The 5,889-nt window shown below is 45.9% G+C and overlaps 1 non-coding gene across 1 annotated transcript; it reads left to right on the top strand.

The window, feature by feature from the left end:
- Positions 1-3,317: 3,317 nt before the first annotated feature.
- Positions 3,318-3,436, top strand: LOC145391991 (5S ribosomal RNA). The gene has a single exon (XR_013895932.1). It is a non-coding gene; the product is annotated as a 5S ribosomal RNA (ribosomal RNA).
- Positions 3,437-5,889: the final 2,453 nt, after the last annotated feature.

Genomic DNA, 5,889 nt, shown 5'->3' on the forward strand with positions numbered 1-5,889 from the left:
AAGGGTGGATATCAGGAGGCCGTGCATGGTGCTGTGTGTTGTCTCTGAGTGACTGAATGGAGCGGAGAGTGATTTGAGAATGGATGTGCTTCTGGAAGCTGGTCTGAGGTGGGCAAGGGGGGAGAGATGGCAGTATTTGTGTATGATATCGTGTGCTGGTTGTTGTTTTGATGTTCCTTGGTGTGTGTGGATATTGTGCCATGTAGTGTAGTGGATGGTGTGGGTTTGTGGAGGCTGCAGTGAGAATTTGGGTGCCTCTCATGTCTAGATGATCCTTGACTTTGGGGACTTTGATTTCTTGGTGTAGGTGGTCTATGGGTATAGTAGCTGTGCAGCCCATGATTATTTTTAGTGCCTTGTTGTTGTAGTGTGTTTTAGTGAGGTTAGAAGCCTAAGCAGGGCTTGCATAATTCATCACTGAACGTATTTGGTGTTTGTTTACTGTGGTGGTGGTTTCTTTGTTGTGTCCAAATGTTGTATGGGCAAGTGACCTCAGTGCATTAAGTCTTGGTGTTAACTGATCTTTAATATTTGTGATGTGTTGTTTGAATGACATTGATGTATGTTACACCAAGGATTTGTGTGTGTGTGTGTGTGTGTGTGTGTGGTTGGGGAGTGTTGTTTATGGTGAAGTGTGGAGTGTGACAATGTTCTGCTGTCCAGTTTGTGAGAAGGGTCACTGTAGAATTGACTGGGGCTATTTTGAGCCTGTTTGTGGTGAACCATTCGTGTAGTGTGTTGAGGTAAGGTTGGAGGATGTGTGCAGCTGTGTTTGCATTTTGGTGTGTACATGTAAGTGTTAAGTTGTGCACGTAGGAAGCTGTGTGTATTTGTGATGTGTGGGGCGTGGATATGTTGTGCATGTATAGGTTAAAGAGACTAGGGGACAAAACAGATCCTTGGAGGACGCCATTTGTGAAGTTTCTGATGTTCGAAGATTGACCGGCAAATGTTACATGTGCACATCTGCCTGCTAAATAGCTTGTCAGCCATCTTTTTGTGTTAGTGTGCATGTTTGTGTTGAATATTTTGTTTGTGAGGTTGTGGCTGGGATGGCATCAAAAGCTTTGCTAATGTCTAGTGTGACTTGGAGTGTTCTGTGTGATGGGCTGGGTGAATTCATGCCATCTAAAACTCTGTGCAAGGTCTGTAAGAAGAGTGTTTATGGAGTGTAGTGGCCTACAACCGTGTTGTGATGGGGCTAGGGGGGTGTGAGGTGTAACTATAGTAGTGGTGCACGACTCTGAGGTTGTTATTATCGTACCCTGGCAACCTACCCATCAACAATGCGTCTGATTTCGTGTATGAGACGCGTGTGATTCGTGTATAATATGTTCGTGTATAATAATATTTGTATATAACATTCGTGCTTAATAATATGATTCGTGTATAATATGATACAAAGTCAGATGCACATTTGATTGGTAGGTTGCCAGTGTATGAGAATGACAACCTCAGAGTCGTGCGCCGCGACTATAGTTGTAATACCAGTCGTTCAGTGACTTCTATTGGGTGCAGAGGAGTGTGACGGAGCTATGTGAGGAAGGTAACGTGGGGTCTTTGTTGGGTTTGGGGTTAGTGATGATAATGCCATGCTTCCAGATGTTGGAGACAGTAAGTCTTCGATATACGAAAGGGATAGTGACCAAAAGAAACTTTCGTAATTCGAAATTTCATATATCGGAACGATTTTCCCCATTGAAATATACATACTGTATAAATGGGGGATGCGTCCCAGGACCCCTTCGGACCCCCCCCCCCCACTAAACTTAACCCCCCACTATTTTGAAGTAAGCAATACCTGTATACAATTGTAGAGAAAGAGGTGGCCATATTCTTTCTTGTATATCTCCATTTTCTTCGTCACAGTCCCAGCAGTGGAAGCTGCAAGGCCTAAAGCACACCCAATGTCCGAGACTCCCTTCCCCTCCTCATGGGGTCTTATAATTTCCAATTTCCTTTCCAGAGTTAGAATACGGTGCTGCTGCTTCTTTGCAGCGGGCTCCCCCAATGCTGGAGATGATGCAGGGCGCTTGGGAGGCAGGGTGAAACAATACGAAAAGGTGAAGAGCTGTGAAAATATCCTCACGTACAGCGAAGCTGCAAGGAGAGGAGGGACGTGGACTCAACTGAGAAGTGCGCTAAAATTTGTTTACCAGAGAGGGGTTAATTCGTTTTCTCATGGCAAGCGAGCGCGGTGCACATTTTGAATTTTTCATACAGTATTCCATAAACCCCTTCATAGCTGCCGGCCTTGAACGACACTTTACTGTTTCGGTGTCAGTGACATTGAGTTAGGGCATCCTATAAAAAACAGCGAACAACTATGGGAAGAGAACGAAGGCCACTGGAGTGTTTACACGACCCTACTCTACCATCCCAAGCAGTCAGGCGTTCTCTTTACTTCAGAAGTACTCGCTGATGTTTACATGCTTATGTTACATGTGCCCTAATTTTGAGTAAGTTTCTTTCAGCAAGATAACATAATTTACCACCCTCAAAATAGTTAGGAAAATACAGATGACAAACTAGAGGAATATGAACTGAATGGGGTGCTTCTGAAAAACCTAGTATTCTGTCAGATGGCTCCACTGTAGCAGTAAACACATTCCCACGCTGTTTAAAAAGCATAATTTTATTTGTTAAATATTTACACTTGTGTGAAATTGTGAATCATGGTAATGTCATATGCCGTAATATAGATAATACAAATAGAACACGTATATATAACGTATCATGAATTGTTTATGTTTATCATAAACTGAAATTAAAATATCACTGATGGCATGTGATGGCAATCCGCCATTTCAGTGGTCCTATATTATTTAATTTCTGCTACATTTAGTGCAAGTTAGATTCTTAATACATAGTTTGTTCAGAGTGTAAAGTACACCTAGTGGGTATCTTGACTCATCCAGTCTCTATGTGGGCAGAAATTTACTATTGAGTAAATACTGGCATTCACCATCATAAATCATCCGGTCTGAGGAACCGTCCCAAAACCAAGATCGTTTACGCGTCATTTTTTGCCCGGTCTCACCGAGGACAGACGACTGGGGAAGGTAAACAAGCCAAGACATCGCCTCCAAGTGATCCACAAGATTCACACGGAGTCAAGTTCAGTATTCACGATTATATATATATATATATATATATATATATATATATAATTATATATAATTATATATATATATATATATATATATATATATATATATAATATATATAATTATATATATATATATATATATATATATATATATATATAATATATATATATATATATATATATATATATATATATACAGTACTGTATATTAAACGGCCATACCACGTTGAGTACACCGCTTCCCGTCCGATCAGCGAAGTTAAGCAACGTTGGGTCTGGTTAGTACTTGGATGGGTGACCGCCTGGGAACACCAGATGCTGTTGGCATCCCTATGTGTCAAGTGGGGTTGGTGGAGGATTAGTGCCCCTCCCTGTAAAACAATTAACTCTAAGCCGTTGGCCACCCCGTTTGAGATACATGGCGTCTGGCAATGAACGAATGAATGAATAATATATATATATATATACAGTATATAGATATATATATATATATATATATATATATATATATATATGTACAGTAATCCCTCTAATATCCGGACGCCCAATAACCGAACATCCCCACTAACCGAACCTTATCGTCCTGGGATCAAACATTCCCAAAATGGTCCGAAAATCCAAAAAAATTGGAAAAAAAATCGATTTTTTGCCGTCCGTAATTTGAACTTGCCGCGCGCGCCGCGTGAGAGCATTGTTTTGGTTCGTCATTCCTCCGACGTCCGATAGAGCGCCGCTGCATCCTCCCCACTTCCCGCCTGTCTCTCACCGCGACAAGACCTACGCTCTTCGTCATGGCTGCCCACGTGCTCGCTTTTGTGGTGGTGCCGTACTTGCTGCAAGGCCTCCTGCTGCTCTCTGCCCTACTCTTAGTGTGTGTGATGATGGCCCCGCCTCCTGAGAAAAGGAAGAGAGTGGTGTTGACTCTGGAGAAGAAACGGGAGATATTGGAGAAGGTTGATGCGGGTTGGTCTTCCTCTCGCATTCTCCGCGAGTTCAACCTGGCCCGGTCGACTTTGTTTGATATCAAGCGTTCCCGAGACAAGCTCATGCAGTACACGGCTGACTTCTCGTCGAGAAGCAAACGCAACGTGGAGAGGAAGGTTATGTTTACTCCCAAGTATGCAGAGATCGACCGCTCCACGTTGATTTGGTATCGACAGCAACGTGCAGCTGGTGTGATGGTACGTGGAACGGAGCTGAAGGCTGCTGCTGAGAAGTTTGCAAGGCTTCACGACGCCCTAGACTTCAAGGCATCCGAGGGTTGGCTCTTCGCGTTCAAGTTGCGACATGGCCTTACTAACCGTAAAGCACATGGCGAAGCATTGGACGCTAACGAGGATGGAGTGGACGAGTTTCGGCACAAGGTGAAAGGCTTGATCGACAGGGAGGGCCTCACTCTCGGTCAAGTCTATAACGCTGACGAAACTGGCCTATTCTATCGCTCGGTGCCAACGAACACTCTCGCCGATGAGACGGAGAAGCGTGTACCTGGCCGCAAGCTTTCTAAGGAACGGATATCTGCTTTGTGTTGTGCCAATGCTAACGGCATGCACCGGCTTAAGCCCGTTATTGTTGGCCGTGCAAAGCAGCCTCGGTGCCTTCGTGGGGTGATGGATGTCCTTCCTGTCGTATGGTACCATTCTTTGAAAGCATGGTTCACAGCTGTGATTTTCAAAGACTGGTTTCACCATCACTTCGTCAAGGAGGTCATACATTACCAGACGAAGACACTGGGAATTCCTCGCGACCAGGTAAAGGCTCTCCTTCTCCTCGACAATGCACCTGCCCACCCGTGCGACAAGGACTTGGTTGCTGAGAATGGCCGTATTAGGTGCATGTTTCTGCCACCTAATACGACTGCTCTCATTCAACCAATGGACCAAGGAGTGATCGTGGCAACAAAGCGCCTGTACCGTCGGAAGTTCCTGGACGAGGTGATGGTGGTTCTCGAGGACGAGGACGAGCGCAGGGAAGGACGTGACACTCGAGGCAAGCGGACTTTGGAAAACCTTCGCCGCTACAACATCAAGTCTGCGCTGTACAACTGGGCTAGTGCATGGAAGGAAGTCCCTGTGAAAACTCTTGAAAATGGTTGGTCTCGTCTGCTTCTCGGAACAGATGTGGAGTACGATTTCCTAGGGTTTGACGTGGATGACTTCCATGCACGGCTACGTACGCACGGCGACGATGTTGATGTGGACGATGTTCGTGAGTGGTTGGACGACGACGAGGGCGATCCTGGGTATCAGACGTTGTCTGATATCGAGATCGCGTCTTCGGTTGCTGGTATCAGTCCCGAACTTGAAGATTCCGACGACGAAGGCGATGATGATGCAGACTCCGCCCAGCAGGACACTACTCCAGCCATCCCCAAGCTGAGCGCACTCCGGGAACATCTAGAGTTCGTCCTAGACTACCTGGAACACCCGGACTGCGACAGGGAGATGGGGCCCTTGGGACTCGTGGAGGAAGTGCGTGCTTTCCGGCAGCGCATCATCAATCGCCAGAATCGTCGGTCCTTGCGTCAGTCAACGATTGACAGTTTTTTCAGGCCCGTGACCCCGCTGTGCCAAGCCCTGGTTCCACTCCGTTGCCTCCCCAAGACAGGCCCTCATGCTCCGAGCCACAGCCCAGCACATCAGCTACAGTGGAGTCACCGCTCGACGTGAGTTTGCGGCTGTCTTCAGAGTCTTCTGTAGTCGGTACGCCATCACCACTACCCACCGATGCACCCCTTGGACGCCTGCCAGTGATACTCTCGGGCTCTGACAGTGAATAAA

The sequence above is a fragment of the Coenobita brevimanus genome, chromosome 20 (genome assembly GCF_032717465.1).
Source record: "Coenobita brevimanus isolate Jiangsu-jjx chromosome 20, ASM3271746v2, whole genome shotgun sequence".
NCBI classification, from domain to species: Eukaryota; Metazoa; Arthropoda; class Malacostraca; order Decapoda; family Coenobitidae; genus Coenobita; species Coenobita brevimanus.